This window comes from Taudactylus pleione, unplaced genomic scaffold (assembly GCF_031769625.1).
Source record: "Taudactylus pleione unplaced genomic scaffold, aTauple2 ptg000265l, whole genome shotgun sequence".
NCBI lineage: Eukaryota > Metazoa > Chordata > Amphibia > Anura > Myobatrachidae > Taudactylus > Taudactylus pleione.
This window is the reverse complement of record NW_028284667.1, coordinates 10,055,087-10,079,641: the sequence shown is the minus strand read 5'-3', so window position 1 is coordinate 10,079,641 and position 24,555 is coordinate 10,055,087. Positions and strand designations below refer to the sequence as shown.

The following is a 24,555-nucleotide window of genomic DNA, read 5'->3' as shown; positions in this document are numbered from 1 at the left end:
GTATGTTATACATTGTAGGGAAAATACAGTTTATTATTGATAGAATGCACGGACATCTGTGTTTATTGTAGAAGTTCACAATGCAGATACCACAAAACACATAACTATGATTTGCAAACGTTCATTGTATTATAATTCCCAGAAACATGGTTGGTTGAATTTCCCATTTCACAAGTTTTAACATTTCAAGGGCAGTAAGCACTGATCACTGACTGATCTGTGAAGTCTGCTTCTTATTTTTTTTAATGATCCAGGGTTGTTTATTGTAAAGAATGTGAAACAGAGTAATTGGGGATGGTAATATCAGCCAGTGTAACTCAACAGCAAAGCCTGTAATGAGAGCTCATTGAGGATGCAGTCCTGGATCTCTCAGCATTAAGCATTCTCCTCGTGTTTCACATAAATGCATTCTGCCCTCCTGAGAGGATGGGCAGTGCGTTTCTCTTCCTCCTTCAAAGTGAGTGTTAGCAAAAGCAAAAATTCACCAAATACAGTCATTTGCATGATATTTTATACTGGTTTGTGGTGTGAACTGAGCTTTTATAGTTAGGTAAGATGAGGATTTTTTTATTTTTGGCTAGCAATATGGTCTGCAGTATTGCGTGATCTACCTGATGGAGGCTAAGAAGACAGCAGCAAAACAGGATAACTCCCTGGGCTGGAGCTCACATCACTGGATCCTCACCTGTTGTACTGTACCCTGCCTTGCTCTGCACAAGCCACTGAGGATGGGAGGCACATTTCTGTTGCTCACATCTGGAGCAAGCAAATTGATATTTCCACTCTTATGTTTTGATAACAACGATTGTTAAGCAGTAGCTGTCTTGTCTTGAATTATTGTGTCTTATGAAGGCACAATCTGAAGGCACAAACTGTGACTTTGTCACAGTCCAGGAACCATTTTATGTAGTATGAATGGGGAGAAGCGGCAGCATAAGAGAAGAAAGACAAGAGATTCTTAAATGTAAACTTGACATGTTTATCCACAATGCATTCAAAGGGAGCTGTAGAGTTCAGAGACGCACAGCCCTCTCTCTGTGAGCTGCAGACATTACTTTGCTACCATAGTCTTGGGACACACACTGGAAACAGTCAGAGGAAGGTAAGGATTATAATTACTCATAAACTACTTGTATTTGTAGTCAGATAGTGTGACAATGTACATTTATTGGAGAAGGCAAAAGCAATTTGTCATTCTGACAGTAAGGGCATTTACTCTTAGTAATGCATTAGGTAAATACACAATGCTATTTTCCGTGTGATGGGACCTTGCAGTATTTCCAAGTCTTTCTATATTTCAGTATTGCAGAAAAATGTGCAATATTCCTGCTGCTTGTTCTTATTCTATTTACAATATTTGCTTTGTTATGTTTTGATATGTTTAGTATTGTTTGTTTATTGCATATTTGTTTTGGCTTTAAGCACATCTTTCAAAACACATTGGCCATGGAGGAATGAATGTTTATATAGATAACTCTAAAATGTTGGCTTCCTTTTATATAGGAGCAAAACAGGTAGAAGACAAATGGTCCTGGGTCATAGATCCCAGAACACTGTGATAAATTATTCAGGATAGTTTTTCACTGGGTGCTTATGTAGGGTGCTTATGTAGTGTTGGAGCATTTGTGCTGCGAGCAGAATGGGAGCTTTTTGACATCCAAATTGATGAATGCAGTTTATCAAACAAAACTAGTTCTTTATTTTTCCCCCCTCAGTCTTTTTAAAATGCGGCTTAACGGAAATCTAATGTTCAACTTAATGAATGTTTGATATATAGCTTTTGTGTTATTTCCATAATGTTCATAACTACCATTTCAATCTTGATGCTTTCTTTCAGCATTATATGTGTCTAACAAAGATTATTTTGTTACTTTTTTACTATTGCTGTCTATGTTTACTTAGTATGTAAATTTGAAACCATACCCTATAGCTCATATCAGGGGTTCCCAACCAGGGTCCTCAAGGCACACTAACAGTCCAGGCTTTAAGGATAGCCATACTTGAGCACAGGCGACTTAATGAGAACCTCAGTCATTTTGATTTAACCATATTTGCTGAAGTATGGATATCACTAATACTAGGACTGTTAGTGTGCCTTGAGGACCAAGGTTGGGAATCACTGGCTCATATGTAGTATTCATAGGGTTATATAACTACTGTGTGGGCACATGTAATGGTACATAAGGAATATACCTGAGATTATTTTGCTATGTCTGGTAAAATATAGCCTATTACAGTAGGTACATATTTCAATAAGTGATATTGCCAGCATAGTGACAAATACATATTTTTTGAGATTGGTTAAAAGTGTTTATTATATTATTAACAAAGTGTGATGCATTTCTACTATTGTATTGTAATGTAAAATGTGCTGTATCATACCGTAAACCTCCAAAATACAACACAAGCCAGTTGTTGGTACCTCTTACAGTTTAGTTGCCACATTTTTTTTTCTTTACAATCTCATGTTTGCAACTTGAATGAGGATTTTATTACTAAGATACTGGAGAAAAAAAGAGATTAATTTCATTAAATGGTAGCATGTGAAAGAACATTTCATTTCATATCTTCTGTGATACATTAAAATGTAGGTGATTTTCCTCCTGATATATTGTTTCATACTTTTTTCCACACAGACAGTTTTTATTCAACGATAAATATAATTGGTGACAAAAATATCAGTGGTAAAATTGATAACGATTGTTTTTTTTATCGAGAGACAGTGGATCACCTTTCAAATGTTTGTTGTTTATTTATTTGGGACAACAAATGAATGCACTCATTAGTGGCAATGAAGTACTGTAAGCTATACTGTTTGTTCGAATGATATGGGTAACTTAACACTCAATATGCTGCATAGGAGAGATTAGGGTGTAATTCTTTTAAGGAAACACACGTTTTGTGTTTTGAATGGATCTTGTATGCCAAGTCTCTATATATCAATGGGAAACAGAAAATAATGTTGCTACTGTACAATAACATATGGACCATTTAAAAAAACAGAGATCAATACTTTTTTTTCATTAACCCAGATTTGAGCATAATTTAAAATAATCACTTAAAACACATCTATTGCAATATTGAGTGTTATCTTTCTCTAGCTTATAAATGCACATCTGAGCTTTGATCAATTTCCAACTAGTTGCAAATTAAAAGTAATTCATCTTTCATTATGTTTTTCAGGAATTTTAGTACATATGAATATTATATACAATAGTTTATAAATGTGATCTTTTATACTGACAATATATGGGATTTTTTCACAGCTAATTACTCCACTTCTTGGTCAACATCTTCTGCCTATCACTAAGGTGATTCATTGGGTTTGAACTGTGTAATGCAAATATATTCTTAAGGCTTTGGCTGTATTGAGTCCTGCTATATTTTAAAGATGGCAGTAAATGCAGGACTGGTACAGTAAATGTTACTACACAATGTATATAAAAAAAAACAGTTAAATGTATACAATAGTAGTATTATATTGCAAAATAAACCGTGTGCAGTGCAGTTCCGGGTGATGTGCCGCCAAACACCACCATGATGTTCATCATCTGCACCCATATTTGCCGGTGACAATGGGCACCGGCTGCAAGGAAAAACTAGCAGCCGGTGCCCACCACTATGGGCTGCAAGGAAAAATTAGCAATATGGTTGCCATTGCCAAGAACTGAATCACCCTCCTAGAGTGTATATTCCACATATAACCCCCAAAAAGTCAACTGAAGTGACTTTAATCTCTAAAGAAAACAAACAGAAAAAGTAGATCTAAGTTTCCCAGTTTATGGATCCTTCATCTAAAAATTAGGATAGAAAAATTGGATGAGGAAAATATGTGAAATTTTGCCATAGAACATACTAATGCACAATTACATATGCACTCTAACTGGCAATTGTACATGTAATGGTTATTATTAGCAGCTTCCTATGCCTTCCACAATGGTCATGTTCTATGTATTTATGCAAATTATGCTTACTACTTTCATTTTCTTTTTCTGAACTGTTTGTACACGCTCAGTTTGGTGGAATAATAACTGCTATACATGTTTTCAGAAGCAATTGTTTCAGTTGTCAGAGATAAACAATGTTATCTGAAACATTCCAGTCATTATCCAATCTCAGTATGTGCTATGAGAAAGTATTTTTAGAGTGTGCCAATACGTTATTGGACAGGAACAAAGGAGCAGTACTGTAACACGTGATACTAAATTGCACATGACCCAACACAATGCTCAATTAAAAAAACAACTATACTACATGTGATATGAACATGTTGCCTGACAAAGTCTAACTATTAGTATTACAATGGTAAATATATATAAAAATAATAGAATGTGCATGAATATGTAGCATTATTCCCCCCACCCTTTCCCCCAACCCTTGTATGTCAATGGTAGTGCAGCACGGTTTGATATGAAAGATTCCATCAACATCCTGGACAGGGACGTTCCTCTTGATGAATAGCAATTTTGTTAAACACAAATATTATGTAACTATATACTTTAATACAAAACTAACCTTATTTTAATAGACAAAGTTGCACAAAAGGGCATAAAGGACCACTAAAAATAAAATGCAAAACAATTTATAGTAAAAAGAAGAGTTTATCAGAACTGTACTTGAGGGAAGGTGAACGTTTTTATTTTCACAGCAAATAAACCCGCCTTAAAAATTATTGAAGGACAGTATAGCAAGCCCCTTCATGTCCAAAATGGCTGGTGGCAGAGAACAGTGGGTTTCCCGCAGCTACAGAGCAAATGATAATGCATTGTCACACACATCAAGTTCAGTCAGTGTATGGGAACTTTTACATCCAGCATTGTCAGAAATATTATTATTATCTTTTTTTATACAGTGCTACAAGAAGTTCGCTGTGCCTTACAGAATGCTTTAACAGATAGAGTATAGCAATATATTAACAAGATATATAAAGTGTAAAAGTTTTACAATTCAAAATAAAGGGATATACCAGCAATACACACATTACTGCATATACAGTCATCATACAGGGCCATTGCCCAGGGCCGTGGTGGTGGCACCATTGCTGTCCCTCAGCCCCTGCATTTGGCTTTAAGGGTGCCTGGAATGGGACCTTGCAGCCAGTATCACTGTTGCAGAGCTGCCCAGTATGACCTTTGGAAAACCCTGCAGCCTGTACAGCCACTCAGGCTGTCCTGAGGATGTTCCAGACAGTGCTGTACTTTCCGGTGCTGGTGGCCCTGCTCCATGGGGTGACATCATGATGTCACGGGTTTAGGGGGCAGTGCCAGCACAGGGCACAATGCCAGCCTGCTCTGGCACTGCCCACAAAAGTGGCACCAGTTGAATCTAAAGGTTTAGCGCCATTGTTGGGCAGGAAAGTAGACGATGATTAAAGTGAGGAATGGAAGAGCATATGAAGGAAGAGGGTCATGCTCATGTATAGAAGGCACAGAAAGAGGGGTGAATCAGTGAACAAGGAAAGCAGATGAAAGGGTTAGGGTGACAGCTGGTAAGCATTTGTAAAAAAAAAAATGGGTTATGAGGGTTTTCATGCTGACCAGCTTGTATTCTGTGTACATGGAAAACGTAGGGAAATTTAATTCAGCGATGAATGCGATTTGCCATTCTAGGGCAGCAAACATCATCCACCCACTGTGCTTTAAAAGTTTTGCCATGAATCCTATAGCGGTGTGCAGGGAAACTTGCGATACCAGGGCTACCATAATTTGCTGATACGTGCACATATGGAATCACAGCTATACCCAACAGCACTCTGTGCTGAATTGAATTCCCCCTTTCAGGTAAAATCCATGATCTGCAGTCTCCTACAAATTATATATTTCCTAAGTGCAGCTAATAGTGTACAAGTAGAATGTAAACAAATATATAAATGTCAACACATAGAAAAATCATTATCTCACATAAGTGTTCATTAAAATTAGGGATGTGCGCCGGACCATTTTTGCCGGATTTGGATTTGGTTCTAATTCGTCGTCCGGCTTTGGATTTGGATTTGGATTTGCCAAACTGCGGTGACTGGCTTTGGATTTGGATTTGGATTTGGATTTTTTTAACAAAATAATTGACAAAAAAAGCTAAAATCACATAAATTGGTCTTTTTTTTCTTCCTAGAGTATTATTAACCTCAATAACATTAATTTCCAGTCAATTTAGACCATATCACAGCTTATAATATTGTTTTCAACATTATTGGCCAAAGGTTGCAGTGAGCCGACTGGTTACACTAAGCGACAAAGCAGCGGCACAACGACACAGACACCACAGTATAAAGCACATCTATGACACATTGCCACACAGCAGTGGCAGAAATGAAAAGTAGTGCACCCACCCAGTGGGGTACGGCCAGCAGAGTCACAGTACTTGTTTACAAAGTGGGCTACGGCCCTAGGAGTCACAGTGCACAATCTTATTCGCATTACACCGCACATAGGGCCTGATTCACATTACACCATAAAGTAGTGTCTCTTATTTATGTTACGACACACAGTAGTGCCCCTTTTACACAATGCCCACAGTAGTGACCCTTTTACACAATGCCCACAGTAGCGGTGTCCCTTACACAATGTCCCCCAGCAGTGGTGCCCCCTATGCAGTCCCTTTAGTAGTAGGGTCCACTATGCAGTGCCCCCAGTAGAATGCCCCCCAGTAGTATGCCCCCCATTAGCAGGCCCCCCCAGTAGTATGCCCCCCATTAGCATGCCACCCAGTAGTATGCCCCCCATTATCATGCCACCCAGTAGTATGCCCCCCAGTAGTATGGCCCCCCCAGTAGTATGACCCCCCCAGTAGTAGGCTGCCCCAGTAGCAGGCCCCCCCCCAGTAGTAGGCTGCCCCTGTAGTAGCCCCCCCTGTAGTATGGGCCCCCCCTGTATTATGGCCCCCCCTGTAGTAGGCTGCCCCAGTAGCAGGCCCCCCCAGTAGTATGGCCCCCGCCAGTAGCAGGCCCCTCAGAAGTATGGCCCCCCCAGTAGCAGACCCCCCAGTAGTATAGCCCCCCCCAGTAGCAGGCCCCTCCAGTAGTATAGCCCCCCCCAGTAGCAGACCCCCCCCAGTAGTGCCCCCGGCCCTTGCACAAATTAAAAAATAAAAACTTACCTGTATCCCCGCTCCCGCGCCGTCCGCTCTGTCACACGCTGAGGAGGGAGCCGGAAGACGGAGCTCATGTGTGAGCTCCAGCCGGCTCCCTCCGTGCAGCAGCCAATGAGAGTCTGTGTGACTCTCATTGGCTGCTGTAACAAACACACAGCTGCCGCTGGCGGCTGTGTGTCTGTGTCTGTGTAGGGCAGAGCGCTATCACTGCGCTCTGTCCTACACACGAGGAGACCTGATGTCGGATTCTCTAGTGAGAATCCGACATCAGGCGGCCGCCGTTCGGCCCCGAACGGGGATCCGAGTCAGGCGGTGAACATCCGAACAGGGTTCGGGTGGACTCGGATCCCCAATGTTCGGAGCGGTTCGGATTCCACAGAATCCGAACCGCTCATCTCTAATTAAAATTGCCTACAAGCCCTAGTATCTATTAAATAAAGTAATGTGATAGGACTATAAAATTGTAGCCACAAATATTAATCAGTGAATTTACTTCTAGTATATTTTACTTCTAGTATATTCTATTTATATGTGGATTCCAAAGATAAATCACTTTGCAACACTAGCCTCCTGAATGTAACATACCTTTCTTGCAGTATTTGTTGGTTCTACAATTATTGTAACCTAAAAGTAATAACTATATTGTGCTTATAGGTTTATCCTGATTATTGCTAGTCTTTTTTATAAATAAGCAGAGTAACTCTGACTTATATACTTAGATGCTGATTGCTGGCAAATGACATGGGCAGGCTGTATGTACCCCTATCCAATTGCTAAGGGAGAACAAAAGAGACTTGCTTGTGCCATTGTGGTAATGCCCCGTGATAACCTATAACCTGTAGTAAAATTGTACTTCCATGTGCATTTTTTTCTTGACAGCCTGACATATGCTCACTCCGTAAAGCCATCCTTTTGAGTGCCAATTACTATAAAGCAGCTATAGAAAGATTTCTCCACTATTTCTGACAATCCCAGTGCATCAATATGCTGAATTATATGATAACATGAGTTCAATGTTACAGAATTCCAGAACAAGAAACCCAACACAGTAAATAAGATATATTGCTTCTCTAAACATAATGCTATTAGTAATGTCTATGCTAAGATAATATACAGCTATATGTCCAAGGTCAAAAGAAGGACAACATTGTTTTGCAGCCAATGTTTTCTGCTGGATAGATTCAGACTTCTTGTAGCTTTTTCTAAAAAAATCTAAATGTTGTGTATGTGTGACTGAATATGTTGGGACAATTTTGTTCAGGGTTGCAACAGAATATTGTAAGCTATAATTAATTCAGTTGTACTGAAAAGAGCTACATATTCCACATGTTAATAATAATACGCATTTGATGATCTTTTGCTTTGAATTTGTACTGAAATGTCAGAAGTCTTCAAGTACACACTTTGTTAACCTTTGTGGCTTTCCATGTAAAAATCAAATTACAAGTTCTTGAAACATCAACTTGAGTTACCTTTAATGCTGAAACACTTTTAAAAGGTGTCCCAAAATGCCCTTTCTTCATAGTAATTAAGACTATCTGATCACTGTGCTTGCTATAATTATAAGCTGATAGCAAAATGTGCTGCAATGTCTGCAGCGATATCCAGCAATGTGTGTGGCTTCCGAACAAGCCCCGTGCTGATGCTAATGTGACTGAAATTGACTTGTTCATTATAAGGCATGGTGGTAATTGTGGTTAGAAGATGATTGCACAGTGGCAATTATTAGCATATAGGTGTGCCTTACAGCCATGCTAATAGGCCCTTGTGATGCCATAAGTGATGAACACTAAAGGCCAGATCTTGTCCAGTATGTTGTCAAATTACCATGTGGCTGTATTAGGAATTGGGCAAACAAAGGCTTAAGCTGGTTACACACTGGCAGATATATTGGCCGATCAATTAATCAGCCAATACATCTGGTGCCCATCGGCCAGTGTGTACCAGCGATATGTCTGTGAACAACGTCGTTCACAGACATATCGCGTAGGCTGTGCTGTACAGCTGATGGACAGATATATTTGCAGATATATCTGTCCACCGGCAAGTGTGTACAGACGATCAGTCGACCGCCAGTACACATGCAGCGGCAGCCGCGGGGAGGGTGGCAGAACATGCCTCCGACCCTGCCCCCGGCCAGCGGACCCGTGGCTGCCGGGTAGATGATGGTTGTTAAGTGTATATGAACGACCATCATCTCACAGATATATGGGATTCATTGCTAAAAGTCTAGGTTAGTGGTATTTTTTTTATTGCTAGTAATAAAGGAAATGATAATGCTTGTGTTTTACACATATACAAAGGTACATTTTGAAAGGATGCAGTCAGGAAGCCGATGGTCGCAATGCCGACCACCGGCTTCCCGACTGTCAAATCCCGGCAAGGTACTAATGACAGGCGTCGAAATCCAGACGCCTGTCATTAGACCTACGCCGGGAGCCCGACGCCCGGCATACCAATTGAAGGTAAGCCAAGTGCCGGGCACGGATAGCCACAGGGGAGGGGTTAGGTTAGGGGCTCACGGGGGGAGGACTTAGGGTCAGGCACCCCCCCCGGGAGGGTTAAGGTTAGGCTAGGGGAAGGGGGTTAGGGTTAGGCACCCCCGGGGGGACTTAGGGTTAGGCAGCCAGCCGGGAGGGTTAGGGTTAGGCTAGGGGAAGGGGGGATTAGGGTTAGGCACCCCCAGGGGGAGGTTAGGGTTAGGCATCTCCCCCGGGAGACTTAGATTTAGGCTGTGGGGAAGCCCCCCTTCCCCCCTTAGGTTTAGGCACTTAGAGGAGGGTTAGGGTTAGGCACCTTGGGGGGGAGGTCAGGGTTAGGCACCCCTAAAGGAGGGTTTGCGTTAGGCTAGGGAATTAGGTTAGCGGTACTTACCTAAATTAGCAGTCGGGATCTTCACCCCTGCCGGGCTTCCACCGTCGGGATTTGAACCGCCGGCCGAAATCACACTGATTCCATTATGACAGAGATCCATTTCACTTACAGCAGAAGCGAAGGTATACACCTGCAGAACCATGTATGTACTAGCTGTAATGCTCGCATTGCCTGGCTTTTATTTATTTATTTATGCATTTGCTATTTCAATGTCAACCTTGTCCCGCTCTCTTTCTTGGCATCTCTCTCCTTCAACCTCCCACATTCTCTCTATCCTATTCTCTGACTGATATTTTCTCACCCCCTCACTCTCTCTTTTCCTCTCCCTCCAAACAATTTCTCCCCACCGCTCCCTCTTCCCTCCTCTAATGTCTATCACTGCCCTCTCGCTCTCTCCTGTGCATCTCTGACACTGGTGGAAGGGTTTGAGCTCAGACCAGTTGTCACTACATTCCAACGTGATGACATCATTTTTTATCATCAGCTTAATTTGTTATATAGATTTTATTTATAATAATGTTTCCTAATAGTTGTAATTTTTGTAAAGCTCCAATAGTTGGTCAAATACAGAACAGTTCATTTTTAAAGTAAATTTATAGCTGATATCACACCAGAAGTATCATAGTTCCAGTAAATTAACTATTTACAGATACATTATTTATAATTTTAGAATTAAATGACCATACAGACATCTATGAGACCTAGAGTGACAGTAATTTACACACAGACTTAAACTGACCTGATTCTGAGTCGTACGCAGACGCAGCTGCATCTTTTGCCCTCAGCCGCATCTTATGCTTTCTTCTAAACTAAGACTCCCACTTGCAGTGTATTTAAAACAATACATTTCCCCCTTGGCACATCTTAAGATGCACCATTGGTGCACCATCGGAAGCCCAACTAAAACTTGTATCAACCCTATGGCGGGTGCAGTTTCTACATCTGACCGTGGCCTGCTGTGTGAGTGGCTGTATGTCTTTGGATGCTGTCACTTACAGCGACACACCTGAATCTGCTTAACCACCCCATGTAACCTCTCAGGACCACAGCTCCTGGAAATCTGGATCTCCATGTGGTAGCAATCAGTACGCATGCACTGTTGGACTCAGACACATACTTATATCATCGGCCAACTGCATATGGTATCGACACTGCGACCACCTCAGAATCAGGCCCTCAGTATCACTATTACAGTGATTGACTCACATTGAAGGATGGACACAGACATTGTCAGAACCCCCTACCCTCTGTTCTCTTATGTTACTTGGAGTGCTGCTGCACTGACCACAGCATTGCTTGTGCATAGGATGCACTCTACAGTAACTCATGTTACTGTTTGTTGCTACAGAAATAATATGTTGCCTAGGGAGATGATGTATCCATAAATAGAACACATGTGAAGGACTTCAATTAATAATTATTTAATGTAGCATCCTTAATGTATAATTAGTTTACATAAAATTGCTATTATTATTATTTACACTGCAAGTAATATAAAAGTAATATGTAACAATGACCACATTTTCATTTCCAATCAGTTATATAATTCATACATTATTGATAAACTATATATATTATTAATGCACTATCTAGCCTATCATTTAGTTCTATGTATTTCTCCACTATCTGCATACATTTTCTAAATTTATGTCTTTCATTGTACTTCTTCACAAACAAGATTTTATTTTTTGTCATATAAAGACATGTTCTAATAATTCAGAAACTAGTTGCCTCAGGGCACAGATTGTGCTCTCCCCTCTTCAGTTGTGAATTTATATGGCAAGTAGGTACTGCGTGTGGTGATGTGACTGCAAATAATCACATAAAGAATTCAACCAGCGTTGCTTGCATGGTCAGCAGAAGATAGCTGCTATAAGCTGCTAGACTTTAGATTGGGCATTTCATTATCTGTCCTCCTGCTACAAACAGAATTAATTATTTTGGCTTTGTAGGAAGGTGCTGTCCAATTGGTGCAGTAATATCGAATATGCAATGTGCATTACAATGTCTTGAAGCAGGATATATTATGCTAGCAGGATATATTATGCTAGCAGGATATATTATGCTAGAAGTAAAATAAGGAATATGTAAATATTATGGAAAACTTTGAAAGCTTAGTTTTAATTGTAGTATTTTGAACCTTGTATTAGAATTAAAATATATAGCCCTGCAGATCAAAGTTTGCATTTTAATTATATATTTCACTATAACATTACTGTCTAAATGACAGACTGGGGGATAAACACTACTTTTCATAGCTTTTCAAAAAAATGCAGTAGACATTTTATAAACTACAACATTCTTAGGTCCCTATGTACTATAAACCGCATTGTAAATGTAGGAAATATCACTCGCATGTACTAACAACCGCATGTTGGGACAGAGCTTGCGATAAAGCTCTGACCCTGCAAATCCTCTTTGCATGCTTCTCATGGTATTTTTCACAAAAAATACCATAAAGTGTCTGCCCATGCATTGACTACCTGACTACCGCTTGGATCCTTCACCAGTTTCTGTATCTGTGGGCTGTCAAAAATTCCTGCCTTTAATTTTTCAATACTAAAAGATGGAAATGTTCGACAAATATATGTGAAACAATTGCCTGACTTGTCCGATGCTTTTACAAATTGTTTCATTAAACCCAGTTTGATATGAAGAGGTGGCAGTATGATTTTTTTTCCTGTCAATTAAGGGCTCATGAATGATGTTGACTTCTCCTACAGTTATAACTCTTGAAGGCCATACGGTTTGCTGCCAGTGCTTTTGTTTTGCACGACTATCCCATAAGCATATGTGACAAGGATACTTAGTATTTCCATTTTGCTGCCCAAGAAGAAAGTTTACCATTTTTAAATCGACGCAAACAGACCACTGATGTTGAGAATAAGCATTTTTGCTAAGACTAACTTGATATTTTCATACAGTTCTTTAAGTTTTGTTGAATGATCGATAGGAATCAACGCAAATTTATTCCCATTGTGCAGTAATACGCATTTTAAGCTCCTTTTAGAACGATCCAAAAAGAGCTGCCAATCTTCTGCTCAATATTCTGGTAAACCCATCATCTGGAGAAGTTCCAGAATATTGTTGCAATACACAAGATTGTTATCTTGGCTAAAGAACAGTAGTATGGCTTGCTCTCTATTTTGATACGATATTATAGTACCATCCGGCTCAAGACAGTGCTTTTCTTGAAGTCTGGATGCTAAAAGCTCAGCTGCTTCTTTCGATAAATTCAAGTCACAAATTAAATAGTTTAGTTCCTTTTGAGAAAATTAGTTTGGAGTAGAGGAACTTTCAAACTCACTTTCATCTGTGTTGTCGCTTGCACTGGATGAAATTAACATTTTAACATAATCACATTCAACTTCGCCCAAAGAACTGAATGATGGTACAGGTAAATGTTCGCTATGTGGTATCGGTTGTTTTGCATAATTCATACTTGAGTATTTCATTTGCGTTTCTTAAATCGATTCATACCCTTCACATTTACAGCACAAAAATAGCAGTAACTCAAGTGATCTTTTGGCTCACACCACATCATAGCTATGCCGAGATTAAGGACCTTATTCAGAGGCGCCGTACGGTCTACGACCGCATGGCCGCCTCGATGTTTGGCCAGTGCGCATGCGTACGAGGGAGCCGGCTCCCTCGTGCGCATGTGTGAGACCCGCTTTGACCGACAGCGCCGGTAGTAGCGGGTCTCTTTCCAAAGGGGGCGAGCTGTCGATGTTGATTGACAGCTCGCCCCGTTTGGAAGGCGGGCCAGGGGGGTGGCAGCCCAAACGGAGGCGTTCCCATGGGAACGCCTGCCGTTTGGGGGAGGCCCCACTGACATCACTAGTGATGTCAGTGGAGAGCTTCCAGCTCTGACAGAGCCAGAAGCTCTCCGGGGCTTACGACAAGTGAGACCCTACCCTAGGGTCTCGTCGTAAGCCCCGATGGTCGCGATGGTCAGAGACCATCACCCGAGCGGTCGTTAGAGCTGTGGGTGTAAACGACCAAACAGACCGAAACAGAGGCGGGCGGTCAGGATGCAAGCGGCCGCCCAGTTTCTGAGCGACCGCTTGCATCCTCCGACCGCCTCTGAATGAGGTCCTAAGTCCTTTTCGATCACCTTTAGTCCAAATTGTGGCGTGATTCCATGCAGGTTTTACAAACTTTGTGAAGCACCCAAATCTTATCTTGATGGCTTATGTGACGTCCAAAATAAGCCTGATACGCTTGTTTTACGAATACAGTAATATTTTTTCTTTCTTTTGCAACACTATATTTGCCACAAATATAACAAAAAACATCACGGTTGTTAGTACAGCATCTCCGAGAAGAACTCATTTTTACTGCAAAAACATTTTGTTTCACACATTCAGTGCTAAATCAAAACAAAAGCTGAGAACGTACTGAACAAAACAAGCCCAAATGGCGGGAAATTGGTTGTGGTGGGAGGGAGAGAGGGCCGAATAAAGGAACAGGAGGTGTGCTAACTGTGTCACTCAGTCCTCTCTGTTGCTCCTCCCTGTATGCTGGGAGGAGGCGTGACTGTGGTCTGAGGATGCCCCCGCAGGCTCAGCAGTGCACTGCCACGCCTCCTCCCAGCGCTAGTGAGGAGATATGAATGTGTTATGTGTTGCTCCTCCCTGTATGCTGGGAGGAGGCGTGGCTGTGGTCTGGGGATGTCCCAGCAGGCTCAGCAGTGCACTGCCACGCCTCCTCCCTGAGTTAGTGAGGAGATTTGAATGTGTTATGTGTCTCAAACATGACTACTATCTACGTTATCACAAATAAAACAAATTCTTGTTATTGTTGAAAGAGGGTTGTTGTTAAAAAAGCAAAACTAAGTTGATTCTGTTAAGTAAAGCAGGCCTAGACTAGTAAGCTACTTCAAATGGAGAAAATAATTACATTTTATCATTTTTCATTAATTTGAAAACTGGAGCCAATTCAGTTATAGCGAAGATCTAATGCGAAAATAGAATCTGCGAGTACTCTCAAACCGATCTTAAGTCCTTGGCAAGAAAAAAAATATATTTTTTGTTCCCCAGTGTTATCTATTATTCTACAGTACATGTAAACTTTTTTTTTCTTTTACAAAAACACAGCTTGACATATCCAATCCAGTCAGTCCACTCAGGCTTGGTGTAAAAAGACAAATGATTGGACAAGATTTAGTCAAACTAAGATCTAACAAACTGTCAAAACGTAAAATTTTATTAAATCTTCCCCTAAGGGTTTTAAAACACATTTAATCCAGTCTTCTCACCAAAAAAATGATAATAAAGTAATCAAAACAGTTGCATGCTTAAAATATTTTCACATGGACAAATATAATGATTACAAAATTCACCAGGTTTTTCTTCTGTTTGTCTTACAAAGCAGACTTGAAGCGCTAGTACTAAAATGGTAGATGCCACTTTCTATATAGAATTATCATATCATATACTGTATTGTAAAAAGTGAGCAGTCATAATGCTTTGACACAGTTATTTGCCACTATTTCTATAAAACCTGAAACTGTTTGAAAAAGTGGCCTCATCTATTATACCATGACAAAAAGGTCAGAGTTCATTTGTGTGCAATTGTGTTAATTAATTGAAATTTTGTCAGTAGCTTTTTTTTTTATCAAACATTAAATGTCAGGCATGTACTGTATTGAGATTGAGTTGCATGAAGTGGATGCTAATTACCATTGTCACATTAAAATGATTTTACCTTTTCTACTCTACCATTTGTACTGTTTGTAATATAAATTATTAAACAGCTTTTGGAGCTGTTAGCTTCCATGAAAACCTCCCAATGCTTTTTTTCTTTAATACGATGATATCATTTTTAATGGAATATATTAAGCACTTATGATTTATATGTTTTTATTTACATGATAAACAAATGGTAATATTTGGTCCTATATACATTTAGATTAAGCATAAATGCAATATAACTACTTTGCAGAGTTGGGTGATATATAATATTGGACGTGGAACTTGATGTTTATGCATCTTGTGTTTATCTACATAGTAATCCCAAATATCCAAGACAACAAGACACCTGAATGGTAAATAAACATGGAACAAACATTAGTGCAATTGTTGTGGATATTAGACAATTTTATAGTACATTATTACATGGTGGGGCATTCTGCACTTATTCTTAGTCGCACGTAATGCGAATGCAATTCTAATGTCTGCTGCAAACAAGATGCTAACCGAATGCAAATGTAACAGTATGGCCATATTCTGAGTTTTATACATCTAGGTGAAAGCACTGCCCCATTCCTCCCTACACAAGAGCAGCTCTCATCACTAGCATTGGTACTTACCTAACCCATTCTAGGAGCAGAAAATCTGTTTGGCATTCCTATTGCGTATGTATAACTGAGAATAGTGAGCACCCATGTTTAATACCTCTCCGGAGTCCGGTGTTGGCATTGCAGCAGCAGCAAAAGTCACTGGCAAAATGGCGCGGTGGCCATTTTCCCAGAGATTTGCTCATGGGCATGAGTGAAGTCTCTGTGACCATGGCACAGGCCTCCATGTTACAAGAGGCCTGCGCATTCACAGTATAATCTGGTAAAAAGCCATAGTCTACTACACTGCAGAGAGGAGGGGGGCCCGTATAGAGTCTCTTCCTCTCTTAAACCACCCATGACTACTGCATACTCTAAACGTTTATTAAGTGCCCCCTAACCAGAGCTATAGGGATTGCGCCATGTAACAGCTGTTATTCTGGATGCTCTCTCTGTGATTGGTCTTGCCACTAATAGCTCTCCAATGAGGACGTAGCTATGAGAGGAATGGTGGAGCCCCATGATAGAAAACTACATGTAGCAGCCCAATGGGTTCTGGCTAGAAGGAGCATGTTAGTATTTCTAGTTTTCAGTTTGTAGCAGTGTAGCTTTAATGCAGGAGTCACTCCATGACAACAGCTGGACACCAATCCAATGACACACATAAAGATGGAAAGAGGTAAGTTACACTGTAATATCACAGAAGTGGAAGTGCCCCTATGTGACATCACTTGAATGTCAGCAAAATGAACCAAAGCAGTATTTATTTGCTCTATTTCTAAATAGCAAATTTAAAAAAAATATAGTACATTGAAAATAAATTTTTGTCTTACTCTGGCTTACTAAGGCACAAAATAAAGTGCACTGTACAGTATGCATATTTTTCTGTTATTATTCATGGACATTGGCAATATCTGGAAATGTGAATGTTCTAGTCATTTCATGTTATAAAGATTAATCAGTTCAAATGCTTTAATTACAGATTGTGGTGTTTATTTGCTAAGCCTTGGATGGTGATAAAGTAGATGGAGATAAATTACCAACCAAGCAGCTCCTAACTTTCATTTTTCAAACACAGTCTGTGAATGGTAGTTAGGAGCTGATTGGTTGGTACTTTATCTGTGTTCACTTTATCTCATTCTAAGTTTTAGTAAATATACCCCTTAGGGCTTTATTTATGAAGCAACGGCACCTACAGTCAGTGTAAAGCTTGGAATGCTTTGCACGGGCTGTGGGTGCTGTTCTAAATTTTCACCTGCAAACCGGTGGGAAGCAGCGGATTACAAAAGCTGCTGCTTCATAAATAAAGCCCTATATGTTAGTTTACCAATGCTACGGTATCTATTGTAAAGTAATACAAAGACAATAAGTCAGGCGCTCTCTACTGGGTTTCAGTATATACTTCTGTAGTCAGAAATTAATTTTCAAGTCTCGCATAAAAAAGTCCTTATTGTTCAAATGAGAATTCAGTCACAGATATCCATCCATCAATGTGGGTAGTTTAAGATAACTTTTAATCAATCGTATGGCTCACAGGAACCGCACATAAAAAAGAAGATAAAAATCACATATAGTGAAGTACTGGCAACAATTCTAAGTTTCTGAAAAACAAGGCTCCACCAATGGTGGGATAAACTGCGTACCAGAGGTAAAGGTGTAATCAGTACACCAGCATGCGTGTAATGAGCAGATAAATATACAGATTAAAAACCTGTTCCAGCACAAGCTAGTGCAGATAGTCCTAGGATTTTTATCTTCTTTTTATGTGCGGTTCCTGTGAGCCATACGATTGAATAAAAATTATCTTAAACTACCTACGTCGATGGATGGATATCTGTGACTGAATTCTCATTTGAACAATAAGGATTTTTTTTATGTGAGACTTGAAAGTTAATTTGTGACTACAGAAGTATATACTGTCTTTGTAATAGTTGTCAGTTTTTTGGAGATAGTGACCTCCAATTTGAAGTGTAGGGGCTGCACTCATATTTTGAACCGCAAATTTCATCTGTTTTCTATTATAAAGTATTATTCTATGCAGTAATGAAGGTCATTCGTGATGCAGACCATGTGTTTTGCATAATTGCCTCTCTTTACTCACTTTTTACTTACTCCAGTGCGTGCCTCATTCTGCTTTTTGAAAATCAGCTATGCAGACACTTAATTCACAATACTCTTACAGGCATTTTTGTTAACATCATTATTACTAAAATAATGTGAAAACTGTGTTTTCACACCCTTTTCACATTATTTTAGTATCACCTAAATTTATTAAAGGACGATTGGAGTAGTTTTTGCGAAAAAATACTCCAATCCCTTCAATTCACATATCTTTAGTAAGCAGATTGCTTTTCCCATACTTGTAATGGGAAATGTGATCTGCCCAGATTTACTTACTAAAAATATATTGTTAAAATATACTGGGGGAAGCCCTGTGATAATAACATCACCTGGAGATGGCATTATCGCGGCTATCCCCGGTTCCCTGACTCCTGCTCTGCTCTGACAGGCAGAGCAGAGCTGGGAGCCGGCTCCTGCGATCAGCTGATTACTGTAAAAAACATCATAAAAAAACCCCACTTACCTGCATCCAGGGACCGATGATCGGTGCTCCGGTGAGGTCCTCTGGGCTCCTGCACTGTGACCCATAGCAGCTGACCAGGGTCACAGAAGGAGCTTGATGATCCTTCATGCAGCACGTCCATGGCATCACAAAGAAATGGAGTGTGGGGTCTCCCCAACACTGGTGTCCCTCCCCGCGGTCTCACCTGGTGCGTGGAGGGCTGCTGTGCGCATGGCAAAGCCGCATGCCACCTAAAAAGGGGTGTGGCCTCGTTGGAAGGGGTGTGACCATGCAGGAAGGGGCGTGGCCTCACGGCTGGACCCCCATGTCTGACTCCTGTCCCGTCACTGTGCTAAGTACTGGGAGACGGAGAGGTGCCGGAGGTGTGGACTGCCTTGTGTGCAGTGCCGGCCGGCTCCCTCACAGTGTCAGGAGCCAAGTGATGCACTTAATTATTTGGTGCAGCACTCCTGTCACTGAGGGGGAGTCCGCACCTTGGTGTCACCCCTTGGCGGGTGACACCTGGGTGCTGCCTGTACTCCCCTTGTGACGCCACTGCTCCCCAATATTCTACTAACCAGCACTATGATTTACCATCCAGAGCTGGTGACAATGTAAATCCCTAGGGAAGTGGAGCCTGCAAAAGAAATGTGCCCTACAGTAGGGACAACCAGCTCTGTGCACTAAGGCTTTTCCCTGCATCCCTTGGGAGGAGATTGTGGGGTTAATATTTTTGCATAAAGGATAGATTTAATATTCAATTTTATTGGTGTTCTACAGATCCCAGCAATTATAGCAATTTCAAGGACTTTTTTTTAATGCATGCAGGCACTTTGAGAACCACAAGTGTTAGCATGCCCTGGAAAAGATCATCCACTGGCACCTGTAGTCAGTGGCATCAGAAGAGGGGTGCGGGCTGCACCCACTGAGGGGTGACACCAACGTGCAGACTCCCCCTCAGTTACAGGAGCCCGATGCTGCACTGTAGAACTTGGTTCCTGACACTGCACACAGGGCAGCCTGCACCTCCCCCCCAGTAAGGAGCACGGGACCACAGGGGTTCGGGTCGCAAGGCCACGCCGCATCCTACGTGGCCACGCCTTTGGCCAGCGATGCCGCACACCCTTTTCAGCGGCGTATGGCGAAGACGTGTGCACATCATCCCTCTCCGCACCGGGTGATACTGCGGGGAGGGACATCACTGCCTGTTGTGCACCTGTAAAGAAAATACTGCAAAAATAAACAGGAGACACACCATAGTAAAAAGTCCTTTTATAAATAAACACACCAAGACCCCTCTTTATCATCTTCATTGCTTACTTAAAGTCTTAATGAAGTCTCTTCTTTGGTCCATGTACGCATCCATAGATTTTAACCAAAAAAGACCCAAATTGGCTTCAAATGACTACTCTTAGCAGGGTCCCAATGGTAATGAGAGTTGACTGCTGGTCACTGTAATAGAAATGAATTGGTCAGAGTGTGGTTAATAAAGATTCTAAAGAGGAGTCTCAGCTGGTAAAGCCTACTGCTGGTTAGGGGAAAATCTGTGCAAGACTTAACTACATTGTTTTTTCGCTGCATTTTGCCGTCAGGATTCTGGCGGGATTACGGCAGGATCAGATTTAAATAGACATCAATGATGGTTCACAAAACAAATCCGATATGTAGTAAATTCTTCTTCCACTTAGTAAACTTACCCCCTTGTTTTGTTTTAAATAATCATTTTAAATTTATTATGCTTTAAACACCTGTTTTAGCCTATTGTATGTTTATTCATTTGCTGTAAGTACAATATTATAAACTGTATAAATAACTTATGGGATGCATTGTTGGTAAAATGTATAGTTAGCATTTTCTAGTATTGTTGTATTAAAATATATTCAGTTCTGTCATTTGCAATAAATCAATGAAACCAAAAAAGTGGTTCTCAGTTGCTGGATAGAAAATAATTTTGAATGTGTTCACAAATTACAAAATGATATATGTATGCTATCGGGGAAATACAATATTCGGTAAATAATCATAGGCACTTTAATACTAGTGATTTATTATTTTACCTTAGTATAATATTATAGCTAGTTTTAGAGATTGATTACAAACAGCACAATTTTGAAACCAATGTTGTTAAACAACAACCAGCTGTAAAAATGTTTTTGTGCTTTTGGTGTTAAATATCTATTTTACCTTTTAACTGTTACTGTTGCTGCAATATAAATCATGACAAGTATGTTATATATGTATCAAGTGTAGTTAGGTTAAATTTTCAGATAAAATATAAAAACAAACAGAGATGTGTCCTCATATTGCCGCAGTCACGCTAAACAGCAATTCTCGGCGTGCCAGGTCCTGTGCGACTCAGTTTGTAGCGAGTATCTTTTTTGTGCGATTGTATATCTTAGTCGCAACACAATGAGACAGGACCACTTCACTAGACTCCAGTGATCATTTTGATATGCAACACCTGTATATCAGTGTGTGACTGAGTCTAAATCTGTATACGAAGAGCTATGATGCACCGGCCGCAGTTATTTTGTATGCCAAGTACCGTTGTACAGATTCAGACTCAGTTGCACACAGATATACAAGTGTTGCATATCAAATAAATCATACAGTCTCATGAAGTGGTTTTGCTGCATCGCGGTGTGACGAAGACGCACATTTGAGTGAAAAAGATTCTACACCTCTCAGACGCAGCTCTTACGTGCCAGGCATCTCATGCCACATGCCCATAGCAACCAATCTAATTCTAGCTATTATCTTCTAGAGGGTGCAAGATGAATGTTAGTAGAATCTGATTGGTTGCTATGGGCAACAACTCCACTTCTAAAAATTTACACTTTAGTAAATGAGGCCACATTTGTACTTGAAGAATATTGTAAATTAGGAAATAATTCTTAAAGGGCATATGTGTTTTTGTTCATGGTTTGCACTGTATACACACACTGTGATTCCCAGGGGTAAGCAGTAAAACATTATTTATCTGTTAATTTTGCATGAGGGAAATAATTATTGGCTGAACATTATGTAGAAATGTCTATGGTTTTGATCCTCGGTCACCATCTCAGTGTTACCAACATAAAAATGCTATTTATTACAGTGTTTAAAAAAATCGTTAAAAAAATGTAAATAAAAAATATAACCTTGCATTTATTTGTTAAACTGAAAAAAAGATCACTAGTAAAGTACAGAACATTAAATGCTTATACTAGGACACATTTCTGCATTGTATTAAACATTTTACATCACAAAAACTTTCAGCAATAACAGTGAGTTAGGGCAGGAAGCAAAGTAAAGTGGGGATTTAAACATTTATCATTACATCATTCTTGCCAACTCTCCCTGATAGTCAGGGAGACTCCCTGACTCATTGAAGAGTCTAGCAATCTCCCTGATTGCACCTTAACCATACTTTACTTGCCTACATTTTTTTTTCTCCCCAGTAGAAGCCCGGGGAGGAGAAGCAGGTGGACATCGATGGGGGCGGGGCCTGATATGTCGCCTCATTAAGCCCTGCCCCCTCGCTGTAAATTGACATGATTAGTCCATATTTAAATACGGGGTGGGGCTAAAATACACGATTCTTGTAAAATCATGTCATTAAGCCCCGCCCCTTACTTGGAGACCATTGATCATCCTGGAAATTCTCCCCATTCGTCCCACTTCACTAGGAAGTGGGCAGGAATGCGGGAGAAGTGTCTACTCTCCTAGGGGATGCGGGGGCGGGGGTTACCTGAAAAATCAGGAGCCTCCCATGACTTCCGGGAGAGTAGGCACCAGTGGCGTAACTAGGATATTTGGAGCCCAGGGCAAATTTGAAAACGGAGCCCCCCCCTAACACAGCGATATGTGTGCACGCCGAAGGCGTGCGCGCGGCAAAAAATTGGCGTGGTCACTTAAAAATGGGGCGTGTCAACATGACACGCCCCTTTATTTTCACGCTGAACATTCCTATCCATATGCATCTTACCCCCAGTAGTACTCCTTATACAGTACCCCCAGTATGCAGTTGTGGTGCCTCTTATGCAGGCCCATAGTAGTGCCCCTTATACAGTACCCCCAGTAGTGGCCCCCAAAATGCAGTGCCCCACATAGTGTTCCCCTTATGCAGTGCCCCCAGTAGCAGTCCCCACAATGCAGTGCGCCCAGTAGCAGTATCCCCTTATGCAGTGCCCTTTATATGGTGCCCCCAGTAGTAGTCCGCCCCCTATGCAGTGCCCTTTATATAGTGCCCCCAGCAGTAGTCCCCCCCATGCAGTTTTTCCAGTAGTGGTCCCCTTATGCAGGCACCCTGTAGTGATCCCCCCTATCCAGTGCCCCCTGTAGTGGCCCTTCCTATTATTGCCCCCAGTAGTGGTCCCCCGAGTGCAGTGCCTCTAGTAGGCCCCTTTCATAATGCCCCCAGTGGTAGTTCCCCCCCAAGTAGTAGTCCCCAGTAGAGTAGGTGCTCCCAATGGTTACCCCAGTAGTAGCCACCCCTCCCCCAGTAGAGGTCCCCCCAGTAGTAGCGACCCCTCCCCCAGTAGAGGTCTCCCCAGTAGTAGTCACCCCTCCCCCAGTAGAGGTCCCCCCGGTAGTAGCCACCCCCCTCCCCCGTTGTGCAGATAGGTTACAAAAAAAAATATATATATATATATATCTATAAAAATATACTTACCTGAATCTCTGCTTCTGCTCCTGCTCCTGGTCCTGATCGCGACGCTGCTCCCGCCCGGGTGGGCGTGCTCAGCATTATGGGACTGACGTCATGACGTCATGATGTCAGTCCCATTACCCACTGCAGGAGCCGGACGGAAGTCCGGCTCTTGCAGTGGGTGCTGCAGCAGTCAATGAGAGTCTATCTGACTCTCATTGGCTGCTGTTTAACACACGCATCGCCGCCAGCGCTGGCGGCGATGCGTGTGTTATGCACAGCCTGAGCCCGCCTCCTGGGGGAGGGAACGGGCTCAGGCGCGCAGCACAGGACCGGCACTGGAAGCCTAGCGCCGGTCCTGTGTAAATGTGTAGCGCTGACCGCACTCATTGCGGTCGACGCTACACTGGCTAACTAGGGCGGGCGGGCCGGTACCGTGGCCGGCGGCGCCCCCCCGCGCCGCCGGTCCAACGGCGCCCAGGGCACGAACCCCGCCCGCCCTGCCCTAGTTACGCCACTGGTAGGCACGTATGACCTTACCCCCATTATGTAGTTGTTGTATATTTGGAAAAAAAAGTCAGATAAGTACTCGTATAATCACTGCCAGGGCCGGTGCTAGGGTGTTTGGCGCCCTCCTGCAAACTATAAATTTGCGCCCTTCCTTCCAGTTTTCTACAAAGGGACATTGCTCTCCGTAGGCACACAGTGCACAAAGTAGCATGGTCTCACAAAAAGGGGCGTCACCTGCATGTATTTCAGCCAGTGATCACTGTGCTTGCGGCAAGCTAAGGCAACCCCAAGGGCTGATGGTCTCGATAAATCCTTCATTTCCCGGAGACAGTGCCAGATTAAGGTCTACATGGGCCTGGAGCTGAAATTTATGAAGGGCCTATTGTATGTCACCGCATTGGGTGTGACCAGTGCCATGGGTGTATGACTAGTGATGAGGGAGTAGCGACCAGTGTTGTGGGTAGTGGTCTGTCTCATGGGGTATGATTAGTGCCTACCTTCAAAAATCTCAATCTCCCTCCCATCGTCGCTTATATCTGTACTGTAATTTGAGAGTCTACAAATGAACAAAGGGAAACACCCCTAGTAATGGACATCAATGCTTGACAG

General features: G+C 41.7%; 1 protein-coding gene across 1 annotated transcript in view; it reads left to right on the top strand.

Annotated features, from left to right (window-relative positions):
- Nucleotides 1-1,030: 1,030 nt before the first annotated feature.
- Nucleotides 1,031-24,555, top strand: part of FRMPD4 (FERM and PDZ domain containing 4) — a 487,596-nt gene continuing 464,071 nt past the window's right edge. Inside the window, exon 1 of the mRNA XM_088481199.1 lies at nucleotides 1,031-1,102. The gene's annotated coding sequence lies outside the window, so the exon portion shown is untranslated. The remainder of the gene's footprint in view (nucleotides 1,103-24,555) is intronic.